The sequence below is a fragment of the Centrocercus urophasianus genome, unplaced genomic scaffold (genome assembly GCF_019232065.1).
Source record: "Centrocercus urophasianus isolate 14NV4802_14NV808 unplaced genomic scaffold, USGS_Curo_1.0 seq_73, whole genome shotgun sequence".
Classification (NCBI taxonomy): Eukaryota; Metazoa; Chordata; class Aves; order Galliformes; family Phasianidae; genus Centrocercus; species Centrocercus urophasianus.
Window position 1 is genome coordinate 2,558,098 of NW_024885344.1, and position 21,363 is coordinate 2,579,460.

Below are 21,363 nucleotides of genomic sequence, written 5' to 3' on the forward strand. Positions count from 1 at the left end.
ATACTTCAGGCCTCTTGCTGAGATGCATTAATTGAAGGGTTTCAGCCTGCTAAGCTGCTGTGGTTATTATGCTGGACATCAGAAAAAAATTTTTTCTCAGAAAGAGTGGTAGTGTACTGGCACAGGCTGTCCAGGGAGATGGTGGAGTCACTGTCCCTGGAGGTGCTCCAGAGCCGTGTAGATGTGGCACTGCTGGTTAGTGGGCATGGTGGGGATGGGCTGGCGTTGGACTGTATGGTCTTAGTGGTCTCTTCCAACTTCAACAACTCTGTGATTCTATGATTCTATCATCACTTCGATCCTACATCACCTCTGAGAGATGAAGTCTCTCTGTGCTTTCAAAAAGGAATGCTGTCATCTCTGGAGCAGCATGGACAGGCTGGTTTTCGTAGGTGAAGAGAGCAGCTCTTCTAGTTGTGTTGTGGACTTGTAAAGTTGTGTTGTGGACTTGACCTTTTCATTTTTGCAAAAGGCAGAAGGGAAGAAAGGTGTGGATAACACCAGGGAGTTGTCACCCGCCTGAGAACCATCTCTTACTCCAAACGAACCATTAATAATTCTGGGTGCTCCTCAGGAACCCCCATCAGACTTACAGCTTTGGTTAACAGCCAAGCACTACTGCCCAATAATGAAATACCCATGTGAGGCACGGAGAGGAAAAGCTAATGTAATATTAAAATGAGAAATATCCATTCTGTCAAATGAAGTGCCCTGATGTTTGATCCCATTTACTGGAGTAAGGCGTTATATCAAAGCATCTTGGATTTTAAATTACATGTCAGATGTAATTTTGCACTGTGGACATGAAATGTGGGACTGTCCTTTAAGGAAATAAAATAGTAGCTCAAAGTGGCTGACTAATAGTGAGCTCACATGCATAATGGCTCCAAATCCGGCATCTGGCCACCTCTGCAAAAGGGTGTTGGAAAATAGCCATGGATGATGACAGCAAAGTCCATTGCTGACATGGTATCTCTGGCTCCTTTGGAAAGCATCCTTACTTTGCAGCAGATTCTGCCAGGAGGACCCAAAAAAGGAGAGCACCACTACACTTTTTTTAGGATTTCATGACAGTAACTGCAGAGAGCTCGTTTCAGGGAGTCCTCCTTGAAGTATTTGTGCACTAAAGGACTTCTGTGTTTCTCCATGCAGATGGAGAGACAGAAATCCAGTGACCATGCACCATTTCTGGTTTTCTGAGTTCCTTCAGAAGCCATCAGTCTGTGAACATAAGAGTACAAAATGAAGTTTCTTTACCCTTCCTTCCCTTTCTTGTGGAAAAACATTTCTGAATACATATTCAAACTTACTTCAAGAGCTTTTCTTCCTCTTACAGGCCATTCATCTACCTTGATTTATTATCCAGCCTTATTGTATCCATGCTAACAGTGTGCCTGTTGGGATTTGAAGACACAATTAGAGCCTGTGTTTCCATTGTTGTACTTTCTGTCTCTCTGTGTCTGAATTTTCATGCTAGAAAGAATTTTAAGGATGATTGTCTTCCTGTTCTTTACGTTAAAAGCCTTGAACACCTAGAATAGATGGCAATCCCTATAGGCAAATTTAATTAGGTTTTCTCTCATTGGTTATCATCCATAATACACTTACTTTTAGAGGCAGATCTGGGCTGCATTGTGCAAAGTTCTGTATGAATCTGGGGAAGGGGATCTACTTCAGCTGATTTGAGCTATATGAAAGCAAAGCACATACACAGAGGAGTGGAAAGGATTCTCGCTCTACACTGTAGAAAGACAATTAGGATGTTCTGGCTCATTCTAGGATACATATTTTGGAAAGGTGGAATGAGTCTTCTTCTGGGAGTGCCTCTGTCTGTCTATTAACTGAAGCAGTCTAAACAAGGAGGTCGATTTTGATGACTTGCTCTATGGAGACTTGGGCGAGAACCACCCTGGTGTGCCCTTTTTCGCCTCAGGAAAAGAGTGCCCTTACCCAAGTGATTCCAGTTTCAATCAAAACAGTGGGGCAAGAAGGCCAGCAGAAAAAAGTGATGAAACAATTTACACATTCCAAACTAGAGAGGAAAGTGGCTCTCAGGCCTTCTGTCCCCTTAGCTTAGTACTCCAGTCACCAGATAGTAGTAAGGTCCTCAGCAAGTCTGAAAGCTGGAGATTCAGAGAAGAGCTCCCTGGTTTGACGGATATGAGAGGTGGTTTATGCGCTCCGAGAAACAATGCCAAAGGCAACTGTTTGCAAAACTTTCTACAATCTTTGTGTATTACTTTCCTCATTGAAGGGGAAGGGCTTGAGTCTTTTCAAATATATCTAAAATCTGTTTTTCTCCCTACAGGGGGCTCTTTACACTAGAGTTACTTTTTAGCATGTCATTTTCCATGCAATTGTCCAAATGAAGCCTCTGATTTTGTCACAGTCTGACATCTGCACCAGACACTCCATTCTCAAGAGCCTCTCCTTGATGGCTTTTTAATCAGATGAATGGTCAATTACAGAGTTCGATTGAGTGAGTTAAGCACAATGGATCATGTCTCTTTTCATTTTTACTCTCTCTTTCTGTTTACAGATTGTCTGGGAATAGATGAGGATTTCCTCAAATGCATTTGTTATTTGAAATAATTCATACGTTTTGCTAGCAAATAATTCTTAGCTGGTAGATTGTTCACAAGCGATTTGTTGAGGATATTTGGAATGCATGCAGTGTTGGTTAGATGCATAATTCTCTTCATATTGTTACTGTGCCCTGATTGTATAATTTATATAACAAAATACAGGGCAAATTATGAATTTTACAATTGCTTGCACAATGAGAAATTTACTCTCAGTGAATATTTGCAGATTCAATCTTACCATTCATTTTTCATGAGCGTTCATTCTGGCAAAGCTGCTTTGCTAAAATATTTCTGGAAAGCAAGCACCAAAAGGATCTTAAACACAGACAAAAGGAAGGGAAAACAAGCAAGCATTCACTGAAAAGCACTTGTTGGATTCAACCAGCATTGCTGCTGTGTTGTTTTGCCCAAACCTCCATCTTGGGCTGTTCTGAAGACAGAAAGTGGCTTTCAGCGTAAGTGTGAGCAAAACCAAACATCAATGTGAGCCCACCGCAGTGCAGTGATTCAGGACTCCAAGTCACGCTCGGCCAGTGCACACCATGCTGCTGAGAGCAGCCCTGCACTGACAGCTTCGGAGCATTTCCTTGAGAAATCACAGCCTGTTGGCCTGGGGTTTGATTTGATTTTATTTTTTAATTCCCTCACAGTTCAGCTCATCAAGTCACTCAAGCGAAGTATGACAAAGACTGAAAGCCCTGGAGGCATTACTTATTTATTTTTACAAATCCTGCAATAAGTCTGTTTAGTTGTTTTGAGCTTGTTTTATAATATTGGATTTTTTTCACCTTTTGTTTTTATTTTTGTTTTGCTCCTTTTAGCTAGGGTGTACTTTGATTCTAAGCCCCCTAGTAGCCTTGGTGGCTGAAACACTTGGTATTCACTCAAAATGCTCAGCACGCTCTGCCACTGGTCTCCTGCTCACCTGTGGAGTGGCAGGGAGCAGAAACGCTGGCAGAGCTTTTGTATTGAATCATCCATAATCTGAAGCCAAGATTTTCAATTAACCTTGCCAGTTTTCTATGTACGCTCATGTTTGCCCATGTTAAGCACTGACTGAGCAACCAGGCAATTCCCTGAAATACGCAGTCCATATCCTCCATCTGTGGTTAAACCCCAGAGTTATTAATTCCAGTGTAATTTTACAAGCTTCTTGCTTGTGCTGGGGGAAGCCCAATCCTGCCCCACTGCTTTCTCTGGCTCCAGAGTTGTCTTTCTGGATTCTTCTCTCCTGCAGAGCTGGTACTATGAATCCAGCCAATTTTTATTGTAAGCAGTGGAGCCTTAATTTGATCCTACATTCCATGGTATTACAGGCTAATTTCTCCCTTTTTGTGTAATAACACTGAAATTTGGGGAATTACAGCAATCTTGAAGCTGGCCATATCTGTCTACCTGGACATCTGACTGATATATGTCATGTCTGTTAATGGTGTTGCCACCACACACAGGGATTGTCTGCAACTTCCTACATACATTGCACATGTCCTTACACCAGTGACACTCCTCTCCTCTGTAGCAGAATGCACGGTGTATGCAAGGTGTAGTGCACGCCTTCAGGAACGAGATGGTTGGCCCAGAAACTGATTGCTACCTCCGTAATGGAGGTGTAAGAGCATGCCCACTCCAGACATGGAAGTGAAAGAGGACAAATTCTTGTTTTCCAGCTTGCATGAAGCAGATGCAGCCTGCCTGTGCTGTGGCTGCTCTCTCTGTACACACCCGTCTGCAGACTTTAATTAACTTCCCTGACTGAGCAAAGCCGTTGCTAATGAAGCGGCTAATTTTGAGAGCAGGGGGCATATTCCATCATTTAATGTGTTCGTGTGATTCCAGTATCCCATCATGCCTTGTTTTCCTCATCAGCTAGTTCCTTCTCTTTTCTTTCTTTCTTTTTTTTTTTTTTTTAATATCTATATCTGACTTTGTCTCCTTCCTCACATGGGTGTCTGTGCTCTGGCTTCAATTACGTTTCTGCAAAAACCTATTTGAGCTGGATACAAAGCTCCAGTTCAAGATTTACCAATATCGAATCTCAGGAGTAAAGTGCCATGAAAGTTTGAAAATCCCAAACTGGATTTATGTGCTCACTTGAAATTAACACATGTCTCTGAATGAGATTTCTCTCCTTCCTCAGAATGAATTCTGTCCATAAATACTCTGAAGAAAATAAAATAAAGTAGTTTTTCTGTTGTTGTTCACCACTTGCTGTTTCCAAGACACTGTGATTTTTGCCGGAGAGCAAAGGTGGCACATCTGGCTGGAGGTTTAATATCTGACGTAGCCTCTGGCTGTGTCTCCATATGGATGTAAACCTCACTGATGTGGTACCCTGAAAGTTTTTTTCCACTGCTTTGTGGGTTTTTTTTAACTATATCTTATCCTCAAGCCAGCTTGTCCTAGCAACTTCAGATGAAGTACAGATGAAAGCACTTGAAATCAATATTGAGAGAAGGAAAAGCTCAGAGAAAGCATACTTCTTGGAAACTCAAGAACTTCAAAATGACGCAGTCTCTAGAAGACACTGAAAGTCTGAGTGAGGGCTGAAGGAAGCCTACATTTCCAGCTGGAAAGACAAATATAACTACAGTCCTTTACTATGCTGAGATTAAAAATCTTCAAATGAAGATAGGTTTGCCATAAGGTCAGCAAATATTCTGCCAGACAATCCCACTATCTCTCTACTGCTTATTTCTCCCTGCCAGCCGCTGCCTCTTTCAGGCAGCTCTAGAAACAACTCACAGTCACTGATGAAGTGGGAGCATCCAGCCCAATATCCAGCTCTAGGAAGCCCTGGCAAATAGGAGAACCTTGACAGACTGTCTGCTTGGATGTCAGAGACAAAAGAAACAGCTGGGATCAAGTTAGGAGCTGTGATTATAAATCTCAGCATCCAGCAGCAAGAATCAGGTAAACTCTTGGAAGCCACATGACTATGAAATTTCTCGTGGGAAATTTATTACAGAGCCACAGAATCATGAAGGTTGGAAAAGACCTCTAGGATCACCCAGTCCAACCCTCAGCCTATTCCCACCATGCCCACTGACCATGTCCTCAGTGCAACATCCACACGGTTCTGGAACACTTCCAGGGATGGTGACCGCACCACCTTCCTGAGCAGCCTATTCTAGCACATCGCTTTCTTTCTTAGAAAATTTTTTTTCCTAATATGCATGGCCTGAAGAAAATGTTTTGCAGACCACTCACACTTGCCTGGATTCCAAGGCAAGGAAAGAAGGGAAGCCTACAGTAGGAAGGGAGGCTGTATTAGTGGTAGCTCTTTGCTCAATTGTTATTCATTTAATTTGTAATTTAGAAATTAGTAACTTAGAAATGAGAAGATGCTTTTGTGATTTATTCAAAGGAAATTTCCTGAGGCATGAAGTTTGCTAAAATGAAAGGTGATATCATGCGATTAGAAAGATGATCATTGTGCTCTGGGCAGAGAGAGTAGTATGACAAAGCACAGCTTAGAAGTACACCTCTCTGCTCTTAAATTCTGTGTGCCTTTCCTTCAATGCCATGCATGGTGCTGGATGGGGGGCTTGGGGTTACATTTGGCACGTTGTTTGAGACTGACATTCCCATGCTTTCTCAAGCAGTATGCTGATTTTCTTTCTTCACAAAGGTGAAGACATTGCATGGGAGGGGAGAAAAGAAGGAAAAAGTGAGAAATATGAGAAATGTGAGAAGGGAGCAAACAGAAGGTGAAATAGCCAAGGGTATGACATAGAATAGCTCCTGCGTGCCGGAAGCCAGGAAGCAGAAAGGGCTGTGTCCATCAGAGCAGCCAGGCAGAGAGAAAGGTTTTATGTATATAAAGGAACTGATATTTTTCAGATTGGAATGGTTGTTCTGATAAAGAATGAAGAGATGAACAGGACCAGAAAGTCAAAGAATGTGATTTGAGGTATGTCTTTAATACGTTGTAATTTAGGGATCAATCTCACTATCATCATTATTATTATTTTACTGAGAAGAAGAAAAACAACAACAGAAGAAAATCTAACTCAGGAGCTTTTAAATGATATTTTACGAAGAATTGAGGAGCTCCTCAGGAAAAAAAAAAAAAAGAAAAAAGAGAAAAAAATATGATATTGTCCAGCACAATCCTCACAGCTGATGAAGACTGAAGTGATTCAGGCAACAGTCTGCCACTGATCAGCCATGTAAAGTTGAGTAACTTACTTATACACTCTTTGTTCTATTAGGAGGGGACTTACTTTCCCCTCCTAATATCTGTAAGTCAAAGTCTCTCTTACCATGACCCTACAAAGCAGCTAAAAAGACAGATTCTTATTCTGGTTTTAGCTTAAGGCTTAGTGATGCTAAAGAACCACAAATAGAAGTGCCAATAATGAAATAAAAGTAAACATGAAATACAGCATCATCTTATTAACCATTACCAAAACTGCAATATTTTACTTTTAGCTGTGTATTGACTATATTGATTCCAGCCTTCTTTAAAGCAGTGCTTGGTTCAAAGACACCTACTTACTTCAACAATTTCTCATTAGAAGGGAATATACTGACAGCAGATATTGCCTCTAGTATATAGAAGTTAAAACATACTGGAAGCTTATGCTTTTGTCTTGTATGTTTTAGTGCAGAGGGAGAAGTATTGCTACTAAGCCAGGAGCAGGAAGTATTTTTAGTCGCTGAATATTAATGAATCAATGACTTCCTAATCCTTCATGAGATTGTGAAGAATATAGAAGTACCAAGCTGTGTTAACAAGGAGCTATCTATTAAAAACTGCTTTAGGAATAAAAAATACTAACAACAATTACATCATTCAAGCTTCTACTTCATTTCACTTGTAGACCAGGGATGTTCATGAGTTGAATCTCACAAAGTGACCTCTAGTGACAGAGTAATACACTGCAAGTGGATATAGGTCCTGTAGGATGTCAAAATCATTCCTGTTTGGAAAGTACCAGTGTCTTAGAGTCATAGAACCACAGAATTGTTAAGGTTGGAAAAGACCTCTAAGATCACCCAGTCCAACATCCAGCCCATCCCCACCATGCCCACTGACCACGTCCCTCAGTGCCACATCCACACGGCTCTGAACACCTCCAGGGACGGTGACCCCACCACCTCCCTGGGCAGCCTGTGCCACTGCAGCGCCACTCCTTCTGAGAAGAAATCTTTCCTAATATCCAGTCTGAACATACTCTAGCACAACTTAAGGCCTCAAATTATTATGAGGGAGAGATCTGTCTGTAACATTCGGTAATGAACTGACATCCTTAAGTAAAATTCCAAGTCTCTGTTTTCTCCTTGAGTTGAAGAGTTTTTTTATGACAATAATCTTGCACTGCTTTGCTCTGGACAGAACCATTTGTTCATCATTTGGACTTAGAAAGAAAAATTTTTTACTCTCATTTTAAATGAAGTTAACACTGTACCAGAAATTACACAGGGGAAGTGAAGAAGCAAGCTGAGTCCATTATTATTTACTATTTACAACAATATACTTCAAAACTGTAATAATTTGAGAGATCAGGTTTTCATCTGGCTAGGCACTGTACAGAGAAAAGATATACATTGTTGTTGGTTTTCTTTTTCCTCTTATTGTTCACTCTTAGAAATACGCAGAGTAATAACCAAAATCCCTATTTGTAACTTCTCCAAAGTTAGTGAAAGCCTGTAGGCTTCCTAAGGCAGACCTTACACCCAGCCCATCACCTTGAAAAGCCACTAGTGCACCTGCATTACGTGGAGGAGGTACAGCCTTATCTCTCTTCATATTACACCTCCTGAGCATGCTCCAAAAACAAGGCAAAGCTTCACTCTTGGTTGTACTTGTGCATCCGAAAACTTATCTTAACACCCAAGATAAATGGGAGATAATAAAGCTCTGCTTTTATAGCACTTCTCATGCAGAATGGATCCTTAAGCACTTTACTGAGTTAAATCACACAGTTAGAAAATTAAATAATGTAAATTTAATTTTTTTTTTTCAGCTTTAAAGCATTACTACTTGTTTTATTGCTACTGTCCAAATTGAATAATTCTTTCCCTCCTTTTTTAGTGCTATTATTTAATATTTATATACCGGTGCTGATCAGAGGTTTCAGGCTGGTCTAGGTGGTGCACTGACTAAACAGTTGCACATCACGTTTTCAGGAACAGATCCTTCTGAGGTGAATTTTACTTTTACTGAGGTCATTAGCAAAATTTTCATCAGTTTCACAGAGGTCCTTAGAGAGACCTGGTCCAAGTAGAGAATACCTGATGGTCCCATGACCCTAGTCCGACTATAGATGGGATGTTTGTGAATTTAAAGATCCCAAGATGTTTTTCTGGATGCTCTGTACCTGGGGTTGTATCAATCAGCTTGGCTCATGCTCAAAGTGCAAGCACGGCAGCTAGGTCTTCAGTGTACACCATGCCAAAGAACAGAGAGCTCTGCGTAAATCCTGACCATGGAGATGAGCTGAAAGTCAGCTCAGTATGATGTGTGTGAAGCACTTAACAATTTTGATACAGTGTCTTTTGAGCCCTGGCTGAAAGCTCTATCAAGAGGCAAATAATTAGCATTGAAATGCTCAGCCTCTGTGTAGCCAAGTGGCCAGAGGCTTGAACAAATACTCAGATCTGCGTGCTAGGGGATTGGGCACAAGTTTGCTGAGAGTAGTGACTAGCTCTGGCTCAGACATCAGACATACTGGAGCCACAGGGCTCACATGTGCAAGCCACAGTGCAAGAACCAAGGCCGTGCTTTATTTCCACAATTATTTCTGGAGTGATAACTTTTGGCTTCCTGCAGTTTGCCAACAGAGCTGTAGATTCTTGAAAAATTGCTTTTAGTGTACTGACCTTTCTATTCTGAGTCACCTTTCACTCATCCCTTAGAAACAGCAGCAAGCCCCAGGGGAGCACAGCCTGTAGGCTGCAAACCGCTGCCCTAGATACTCCTCAGGCAGTTCTGAAGCACCAGCTTCCCCCAGGCTGCAGAAAATCTGACCTTAGCACAACCTTTCTGGAGAGGCAGACCCAGGCAGAAAAAACACCCTTTGGGAAGGCTTCAGTGAAGTAATCCTTCATGGGCAGTGGCCTACAGCCAAGTGACAGTATACTGAGTGCCAAACCCTCTTTCTTTTAGTAGAAGCTCCTCTAGTGATTTCATCTTATCACATGCTAGATAACCACTGAGGGCTGCTCTGAAAATAATGCCTCCTATTTTATTATGTTGGCCTACAATGTCAGAGATGGATGTAGCTTGTATAGTAGCAGAAGCTGGACCTTCCCACCAATCTCCCATTACATGTCGTTGCTGTGTGACAGATGGCAGCAGAGGGACAGTCTGATAAAACGGCATCTGTCATGGAAGCACATATGAAGCAAAGGTGTGGCACTGAATTCTTCTACATGCAAAAAAGGCATCCACTGACATTCATTGACATTTGCTGAACATTTATGGAGTCCAATCAGTGAATCTGAACACAGTGAGATGGTCTGTGGTGCATTTCAGCATTGGTGACAGTGACGTGGAAGACAAGCCAATGATAGTGGCAATACTGGAATACCAAAGTTTGCACCAGGTGGGTCCCATGAATGCTCACACAGGCACAGAAAGAATATCATATGCAAGTTTGTCAGGATCTATTGAACCTATATGAGGCTGAAGGTGACTGCTTCCAGGATCACATCATTACCAGCGATGAGATATGGTGTCACCACTTTCAGAGCAACTTACATACAATGCCCAGTGGACTTTCACGAACCTATGTACATCTCTTCTTTCTCACATTCTTCGCCAAAGTCTGAACAGAACATTTTCAGTGGAATTTTTTTTTTCTTTTTGTCAGTCCAATGAAACAAAATCATATCAAGAGACTGTATTGATTTTTTAACACAGTCTGAGGGAAAACAGGTTTCTTGTCAACTTCCTTTTCTCCTGGCTGCCCACCCATGAAATGCTGCAGAGCCAAAAGGCTAGTAGCTCTGGGAATTTCAGAGCACTCTGCAAACAGGCACCTCAAAACCTGATAGTTCCTTACTGCCAGTGAGGAGATGCTTGGGCTCTGAGCGACTCAGGAAGCGCTTCTGATTTCATGAAGAAAAATCGCAATGCAGTAAATTTTAGGAGTTTTGTCACTGGACAGTCTTAAGGCTTGACTCTAATGCAATTGACCCTGTCCTGACAATCTTCCCCAACTTATATGCATCCTTCATGTGACACAATTGCACTCCTTTTTATGGCTGTCCACAGCTCAGTCAGCTTTACTCTAATGGAAGATCCCCTTCCTTCTCACCATTGCTAGGCTGTGTTTCACCAAAACCCTCTATTCTTCTCCCCGAAAATTCTTCTCCAAAAGATTTATGCCCAATTAACACTTCCAAAAAGCTTATTTCCCTACTTTACTCCAGACAAGCACACCAAGATGCTGCAGAAAAGCAGAGAGCTTGAACATGTGTTTTCCTGTGAAAGCTCTTGCCCTTGCTTCTCCCTGCCGATTCTCTGTTACTGTCTATAGCATTTCCCTGCAGGCTGCTGTCTGAATGACAAACAAGTGAAAGGACAAGACGTGTCTGAAAAGAACAAAAGCCCCAAGAAAACCCTGAAGCACTTTTCCATTCCTGCGGAGAATAACCCTCCAGGAGTCAAAAGGAAACCTCTGAACACCCTAACAGAAGTGCCCTTTGAGGCTTTCAAGTCAAGAAAGTCTGCCCCTAAATTTAAGACTCCCTTCTACCCCACTTGATTTGGAGTGCTCACTGAAGGGCTCTGTGCTCTAGCAATCGGAAAATAATACAGAGGCCTGTGGCCTGGAGCAGCTTTCACTTGTGAGGGAGAGAAATACAAGGAATCCTTTCCCAAGCTATTCCAAATGGCTTCGTCCAAGGGAGACAGTTGCCTCAGATCTTAACTCAATATGGCACTCACACATAGCATCAAAGCTTTTGAGTGTATTGAAGTTCTGTGGCAGTGAGGAGAACAGTTGTACAGATTGGACAGTTATGGCTATGCAACACTTCTACAGGATTGATTTTACAAAGACCTGTACTCACTGGTTTTGAGACCAAGTAGGGTTTTCTGAGACTGAAGTCATACTCTGAAATTAAGGTACTGTATGTTTAAAAAAAAAAAAAAAAAAGCAGCTCTGTAAATGAAATATCAAAATCTGACAATTACATGAAAGAGATTGTGGAAAACATATGACATGCTGGTTTGTGACACTTGTGAAAATTTTGAGGACACAGTTCCTCTTCCTTGTTTTTACTTAACTGCTCAGATTTTCAGCTCTTGCTCAGGAAAATATTCTGAATTTTGTATCTGTGGGTACATAGGTTTCCTAACACTTCATTCTTTAGTTTCTCAAATCTTCTGTTCTCATACAACTTTTCTCAGAAAAATTATCACTTCTGCGAAAAGTTTGTAAAAAACTCCTCTGAGTTTCTGAAGCTGAAGCAGGAGAGTGAAACTGGAAATGGATTGAAGACTACAGCACAGATGCTGTGGGGAAGGTGGACAAGGCAGTCTTTAAGACTGTTCTACCATACACCAGGAGCTGTCTCAGCTGCTTGAGCTCTTATGAATAAGGGTCTTCACATCGTCTGACACACAGAGGCCTAAGCACAGTGTTGTATCTGGTCATTTTTCTGAGGACAGTGCACATCACCATGCCACCACTGCAGAGGGGAGATATTCTGCAGGAATGCTTCTCTGTTGCCTACAGAGACTCAGAGGCACTCTTTCAGGCTTTTCCATTTATAATGCTGTTGTTCTGACTGTTGAGTCAAGCAACACCTTTAGATCTAATTTCCTTTCCATTATAACAGGGCAATATCATGGTTCCTTCTGCTATGCTCTCAAGCACATATAGTAGCTGGTGAGTGGAAAGTAAAGACATAATACCATTTCTGACCTGGCTGTCTTCTCTCCCTAATATTTTAATAGATGCCTAATGTAACTTTTATGTTCAGAAAGAGTTCAATAGTTTACAAATTAGCAGCCTGAAGTGAATTTTGCTACCATTGAGTGACTTTCCATTTCTAGCAATATGCCTGTTTGTTTTTTTAGTATTAGTGTTTATAAAATATAAGTGAGATGAATCATTCAACTACATAAACTACTGAGACATCTGCGATCACTTCTTCCTCTTATTGTTTGCTCTTCCACCCACACCTTATGCCACTTCCAAGCTCCAAACCCTCCCCACCGTTTTCCCTGCTGTCAGAAAAAAATGTATCTCTGCATCTGGTTCAGGAAGACAAGTTAAGGAAATCAGATATGCTAGAATAATAAAGCTAGTCTAGAATAGCAAATGTATCCCCCTTCTACCCTCCCTCTTCCCCCCTTTCTTTTGTTTTTAATAAGACGAAGCATGTGAGGAAGAAGAATAACCCAAGGCAACAAAGGATTACGAGAGAAAGGTGACCTACTATGCTGAGTTCTGCTTAAGGATCACCCCATGTAAGTAGCTTCCTGCAGTAAAACCAGTGGGAATCATAAACACAAAATACATCAGTACTGCACCTTCCTTCTGTACATGCAGTGTGCCAATGCCTACCTTGAGTTAGCATCAGCATTAGGAATGCTTGCAGGATATGTGGTGCAAAAATCTCCCAGAGGTTTTTGCCTAATTAAAATGACTAGTCTATTACACCTGCCAAACTTCTTTTCTCTTCTGTTCTCAGTCTCTGTAACACAGTCAACCTCTTTTATTGGCTTGAATGGCAACCAAGAAAATCCTTCCTCCCCAGACCTAGAGAAACAGCAAGAAATAATTTGTGGTGAGGGAAATGAGACTTTGTTCGAACAAATAAAAGACATCTTCAGCCTGGTTGTTCCACCATCTCCCAGGAAAGCTTCTAAGCCTGGATGCAGCACCTCACTAATTTGTCTCTACAGCTTTTTAATCAGGTCTGACTTGTGTTCAGCCAAACTAAGCTGAACATACATGTGCCTGCACGTACCACTGTGGGTATACCTTAAAATAATCAACATCATCATTCTGCTTTTTTTTACCTAGAAATTCAATTTGTGAAACACTAAATATAACGCTAAATATTAGGAATAATTTTCATAGAACTGGCAGTTCATAGAATGGTCTGGGTTGAAAACAACCTCAAAGATCATCTGGATTCAACCCCCTGCTATGTGCAGGGTCACCAAGCACCAGGCCAGGCTGCCCAGAGCCACATCCAGCCTGGCCTTGAATGCCTTCAGGGATGGGGCATCCACAACCTCCCTGGGCAACCTGTTCCAGTGCGTCACCACCCTGTGTGTGAAGAACTTTCTCCTAAAATCTAACCTAAACCTCCCCTGTCTCAGCTTAAAACTATTCCCCTTTGTCCTACCACTGTCCACCCGTGTAGACAGTTGTACCCTCTCCTGTTTGTATGCTCCCTTCAAGTACTAGGAAGCTACAATGAGGTCTCCCAGGAGTCTTCTCTTCTGCCATTTTCTAACATTAAGAATAGCAAGGAAGGTAGTGCTAACGAGCAGTGAAATAGAGACCAAGATACTGCCTTTTTAGTTGACACAGTACTCATCACAGGGCATCCTGAAAGCAGACTAGACATTATCCGCCACATTCTACAAACAGGCCCTGAGTAGGCAAGATGGCTTTGTCTGGACATGTGGTATAAACGTTGTTTTGTAACTTACTTAGTTGCTATAAAGTGGTTAAGCAACTCTACTTAGGAATTGTCAGGCTCTACTCCAAATCTTCACTGACAACTAGGATGCAGTAATAAGGGGTGGACTTAGCAATCCCAGAGATAGTCAACCTACCAGCACCCTGAAAGAACAGAGATACCACAATAAAGAACCTAGACAAGTATATGAGCTGGTCTGAAATCAGAAACATGAGAAAGGAAGTCTAATGTAAGTAATAAAAAATAAAGAATAATTGAGTAGGCAACAGACAACAAGGAAGTATGAAGGCTCTTTAGTGGCTCTTTATAAGCTCACAGTCTGGTGCTTTTGATTGTGGGGTAGGCTTTTTCTTTGAAACACGCACATTAAGAAGCACTAACAATGTCTAGAAAGCCATGTTTGTATTAGGAGCTGAGGAAGGAAACAAGTTGGAGCAGGCAGGGAAGCTGATTTTAGAGGAATAGGAAACGAGAAAGATGTAGCATACCTTGAAAATACCAAAAGGATTGTATAGTCAAGGATGGGGAGATGCATAAATCTTTCAGCATGCTGACAGCTGTTAAAAAGGTGATGTGAGAGAGGCACATCTGAGACAATTATTAGAGAATAAAGGGCAAAATTGTTTTTCTTTATACTTGCACACTTAGTTGCTGAGTTCCCAAATAAGGAATAGTGTGCTCTCCTTCCTAGAAGCTTTCTCACAGTATCAATGGCAATAATATATTTCTCTGTTGGCTGAGAATATGATAGGAAAGAGCTCTAAACTTCAGTTTAGTTAGTTTAATTATCAGTCAGGACCCTGGAAATACTGAGCCTATCCTTTCTGCTTCTGACTTCCTGGATCTCTGAAGGGGACAGGGATGATGGGATGATGGCAGACCATAGAAGCCAGATCTGTGGTGATCACAGCCAGTTCCCCCAATGGCTACAAAGGTCAGATGAAGAGATGGAGGGGCTCAATCTCTTATTCTGCCTCAAGTGCTGTCTTCCCTTGCAGCACTAACCAGTAGGGTAAACTCTGGGGTGCTGCATTTACACAGTTCTGGGGGACTCTCTTCATAGAAGCACAGAATCATTAAGGTTAAAACAGACCACTAAGATCATCTAGTCCAACTGTCAGCCCATCCCCACTAATCATGTCTCTGAGTATTATGAACAAATTTTTAAAAAACGATGAAGATTTCCAGGGAATACCCATTGCTCTGGAAGCTCAGCAAGTACAGGCTGCCTAGTTCTTTCTCCTCAGAGGCTTGCGAGGCATTCATCAAGGTATCATACCTAACTCTCAAGTGACTTCCACAGTACCTCTCAGTATGTAATTATTCTTCCTCTGATCTATTCTTCTCTATTGACTGTTTTCACATGCAGACTTGTTGGCTCCTGCAAAGTCAATTCATGCTGATCTGCAGGGGTGGGCCTTCATGGAGAAAATAGTAATTCTAAGACAGAAAAGAACTTGCATTTGATATAAATTGTCACACAGCTTTATAAAGTCTGCTAAATTCCCTGACGGCATATCGTCTGGAAGCATTTTTAGGTGGAGATAATGATGTTTAAACGGAAAGCAGAAGAGGGATAGCACAGCATATCCCCTTTTGTTGTGCTTACCTCCTTGTATCAAAATACTTAAGCCTGTCTTCTGCTTGAAGTGTCATTTCTAAGGGCAGAACAGATAACACAGAAGAATTATGGAGGGAAACCTTTCTTAACTGTTTTTGCTCATCCCAAAAGCCAAACACAGCTCTCAAATCTGCCCAGGTATGTCTTTCTCACTAGAGATTTAATTATTGTCTCCTCTATGTGTCTTTAGTAGCGACTATCTCTGTCATAACACCAAATCAGTTGCTGGAATGCAGCTGCATATATGAAAGATATAGCTGACACTATCCGGTTTCTACTCAATCTCCAATCTCATGCTTGAACAGTGCGTATCATGTACAAAGCACAACTTCTTACTTTTAAATAGGCCTTTAGCCACAAAATTATTGCAATGCTCAACAGTAATAAAATCCCTTTGTGACTTAGTGAAGGAACATATCAAAGCTTTTAAGATTGGAAAAGGCTTAAAAGTGACAAAGATCAAAGCCCAAGGGACAAATATTTCTGCTTGCAAAACCAAGATTTTTGTCTAAGTGCTGGGAAAGATTTTGCACTAAGAGGAAGCTCACACACAAACCATTTTTTGCTGACGCTTGGGAAAACTTCAGAAACCTTATTAGATCGGAAATGAAAGAAGAAACAGATGAATGCAGTGTTTACAGAAGTAAACAACAAAAATCAATAACATTATTTTATTTAATCTGTGGAGTTTTCTTAGAGGGACTGTGTGACACAGACATGAACTATTTACCCACAGAGTCTTTGGCAAGAGTGATACTTATCAGAATTATCAGGTGGTACTATCAGATTACAGATTATCAGATTACAGGCGGTAATTCAGGTGGCCCTTCTCAAAAGCTCAGAGTGAGGATGGCACAGGGGATGCTTAGTGAAATAGAAGCTGCATCTGAAATTATGTGTTTATCTGGAAGCTCAGAAGTCCTCCTGATACATATCCCATTCATAAGCTGACTCCACAGTGGTGGAATCTAGGCTAGATCCTGCACTCCTCATCCTCCTGCTCTCTGTGAGAAGGAAGGCAAGACAGATCACCGTGAACATACTTGAATAGATTTTGTCAACATTGGGCCAGGCATAAACTAATGCAGTTTCCACATAACAGCAACCCACGTGTCTCAACTCAGCATTTTAAACTCTGTTCTACCATCCCCGATATTCACCTAGCTCAAATACTGAGCATTAACAGATGGGACAGCCCCTTATATTGCTTTGTTTGCAATTTTCTTTGTTTTGGGGAGGAGGAATGAGAAACAGGACCCCAGCATGCACTTGGCTGCAGTCTGAAGAATTTCTTGCTCTTTCAGATGCAAAAGAAAACCTCATTTAAATTGAGAAATATTTAAATATACCATTATAGGGGCATTGGAATCTTAATTCATCCCTTTGAAAAGTTTATTCCTTTAAACAAAGATGAATATTATAGCTAGTAGGTGTTATGGCTTGCAGATATACTGCCAGCAGATGACCTCACAACCGGGTGAGGCTGAAGGTTCAGGCAGTTAAGCTGGTGTGATTGTACATGGGTAACTCAGCACATAGCATCCATGTCCAACCTGCTTCTCTGCCCAGGAATAGGATGTACACAATCACTGGAACTGCTACTTTTAGGATGGAGGTGAAAGCATGGAGAACAACAGGACTGAGCACAGGAAAATCGTATATGTGAGAAAAAATATGCATGAATGTGTGCTAGAAATAATGGACATCTTCAGTGTCACTCCCAAGGCTTCCAAGATTTCTCTTAGTCCTTGGTTACCTGATATCAGTGCACCCTGAAATGCCACTTCAATATGAACTGGGATGCTAAAATGTTTGCAGCATCCCAGTGAAACTATCTCATCCCACCTCAAGAAGATTACTATCATATAATCACAGAATGGCTTGGGTTGGAAGAGACCTTAAAGCCCACTCAGGCCCAACCTTCTGCCATGGGCAGGGCTGCCACCCACTAGACCAGGCTGCCCAGGGCCCCATCTAACCTAGCCTTGAACCTCCAGGGATGGAGCACCTGCAGCTTCTCTGGGCAGCCTGTGCCAGTGCCTCACCACCCTCTCAGTGAGAAATTTCCGTTGATATATAATCTAAATATCACCTCTTTTAGTCTAAGACTGTTCCCATATGTCCTATCACTATACGCTGCATCACAAAACAGCTCTTGTGCATTGATCAGCATGTAGGGAAGCAGCTGGGGCAGATCAAGCAGAGTTGGCCCCATGCCTGGCAGAAGAAATCTCTGGCAGGGTTATTCCATGGAATAGGAAAGGAAAGGAGTCTACTGCCTTTCCACACCATCAGCGGTCAGTAATATCACATCTTGGCAAAAGTGATCTGCAGGCTTCTTGAAGCCCTGCAAGTTTATTTCTCTGAAGAGAAACTGATGGTATGTTAAACGCCTCCCTTTCTACAATCCTTTTGACTACAAGCATATACACAGCCCTATTTGAATGAAAGCAAAGGAAGCAAACTAGTTCATTTGCTCCTAGTTTCCAAACACACATCTCTACAGATGTCCCAGGCCCACGATGGTCAGCTTTTTCCATTCTTTTGTGGCCATGCTGTCAGTTGTTTCCCTTCCATCTAGCAAGTTTACCAAATAAACCTGCTGCCTGTGTTCACTGCCACAAGTGACAAACAGAATCAAAGAATCGTAGAATCGTTAAGATTGTAAGAGACCACCAAGGTCACCTAGTCCAACCATCAGCCAAATACACAGTGCAAGAAGGGGTTCCCACTGCTCAAAGCTATGAGATGAGCCTTAAGCTTATGCTCAAAGCTATGAGATGAGCCTTAACCCAGATCTTACCACCTGAAAGGGGGAAGGTCTTGGGCCTCCTCCTACCCAGTCTGACCATGATGTGCTGGGCACCACAGAGAGTCTTTGGCTTGGGGTCTGGAGACACTGGGCTGCTCCAGGTGCTTCAGAGCATGCACTTAGCATGGCATCAGAGGTAGACTTACAGAAGGGTGATTTCAATTCCCCAGTTGGCTGTAACTCTGTTTGTAGTCACCTGCATGTCAAAGGCCGGCATGTGGTAGCCATTTACACTTCCTGCAAATACAGTAACACCTTCTACTTTTTAAATTGTACATTTCTGACACAGATCTAAATGTGCTCATGACAGGGTGAAAACTCTTAGTCCTTTAGCAGACTGGCAGCATTAATTCTGCTGTATGAAGAAAAAAGTGTAAAGGTGAATGAAAAGCCAGGTAAGTCTTCAGAGGCACCACGGTGTTTAAAGAGCGTAAGTACTTTTTTGCATTCACCACTCTGAGACATAGGTGTGAAAACCCCATTGCCTATTGATTACACTCAGACATTTGACATTCCTGAAACTGGCTCTTGACTTCCAAGTTATTTCACAAATTCACACATAATGTAAGTGGTGACTCTGGGCATAAAACCAGCATGGCAGTGTGCCTGGTTCTTGCTTTCCAAGCCTTTGCAGCACTCTTTCTTTGAAGATATGAATGGCAATTTGTGCACAGCAATGGTGTTCATTAGGCCTGGTGTGCTGTCTAAGGTTCACCTTGGGGAAATTATGTTCTGGATAGTCAGAATACACTCCCTCTTCTTTAACAAATGGATGCAGTATTGTTATGTTATTATTACATACTGATTTATAAAGCACCTTTCACATACATCACAATGCTGTATGATCTAATTACGAAACACCTGAGGCTGAATAAGAAGTATCAGGGAAAGAAAATTGCTGGAACATTAACCTCTAATGCACTAAAAGAACCAGAGGCACAGCATAAAGGCAAGAGCTAAGATGAAGAAATCCATCAATCTTGACTGTTTATAAGAGCAAGAGCCTAGGCACAAGTAGAACTGTACAATTAGAAAGTGGCCAGGTAGAGGAATTACGAATTAAATTGAGAAACTTTCATTAATCACTGCCTTTTTTCCCATACCTCAAAACCTGTAGAAATGAAGAGGAGTGACGCTCTTGACTTTGCTGTGCTCTGTAGTGTCCCCAGGCTCAATAGGAGGAATTCTGGTACTAGAGTTCTGCTGTGTTACATCATGCATATACTGTTGCAATCAGATAGAGGAAAAACATAAAGTACAATCAAAGTATTGTTTTTTTCATTCTGTTTGATATTAATTTCTGCTTTAATTCAGAAAATTATAGTTTGCTTTCCTGAAGTAATTTCTTCAGTCTTCTTAGTTAAACTTCATTTAAATATTTCGGTACTTTTCTGGACTAGTTATGGTGAATTATGGTAAAGAATGTACTTTTTGTCTTAATTCTCTATTTGCAGGTGCTTAGAACATTTAGAAAATAACATCCTTTGGGCTTAAAACTCGTGTTTGGGGAGATCAAAGCTCACACAGAGATGGAAAACAGTTGTGTAGATGCCTTTTTCCAACTTTGCTGACACACAAGAAGATATGAAACGGTAATTTTTCTCTTATTTCTTTCTTTGCTACATTCACAATTATTGGCACTCTAAGTTATCATTTCTACCAGTGTTTAGAGAAGGTTCTTCAAAAGAATGAAGATATGAGAAGGAACAAATCTCATCATAATAACTGTGTTGTGCTTTTTGGCTTTTGATGCAGTAGTTCTTTGTTTAGAGCTTGAGGCACTTAAACAGTAACCAACATATAATAAAATAATAAAAAACTATAAACAAAATGTCTGGAAAAGCTCTATTACTCACCACAAAGGCTTCATCAACTTGGGTTTGGTCAAAAAAACATTAGTCTGTGGAATATTTTCTTTTTTTTTATTTCAACTGGCCCTGGATCTTGTATAATGAATGGACTGTTCAACCTCAATTTCATGTGAATAAAAAGAGGTGATATCATTTGTCTTTGCTGGTCATAGTAACAATTCAAAACCATGTTTTTATTAGTTTTATACTCTTTAGAGAGGACTCCAGTAAAAGCAAACAGTTTCAGGAAGGATTCATCTTGAGTTAAAAGCCAAATGGAGTTTTATGTCTTGAAGGATTTTGATTGATGTCCAGCACAAGGGTCTAGCTCACTTTATATTACTGCCTGTAGAACATAGCTCAACACGACTAGAGGATGAAATCTTCTGGAAAACTGGTGAGGATGCACGTTGATTCATTTCCAGCAGAGTTCAGGAAACACTTCTTATGTAAGAGAAATAGACCTACTGTTTTTTTACTGTTACTGTTCAGGCCTTCTGAAAAACATTTTCTCAGACCCAAACTGCAGCCTCAGACCAGGCTATCCCACATCCCACCCATTTCCTTCACTTGGCAGGAAGAATGCATTTCTGATCAACATGTGATTTATCACAACAGGTGACCCTTTTACCTGGCCTCCAGGATTCATAACATCTCAGCCAGATTGAGGAACTGCCTTGGGTATCTGCCTTTATTGCTTGAGTTTTCTCCCCTAGCCTTACATGTCCCCTTTAATTAAATAACACTCCACTTGGTTTAATAAAGGTGATAAAATATGAGGAGAATAGCACAAGGTGTCCTTACCTTGCCAGGGTGATTTGAAGAAAGCTGCAAACCCAATCTGTGTGGCTAAAAACCATCTCTGTTCTGGAGCGGGAGGGG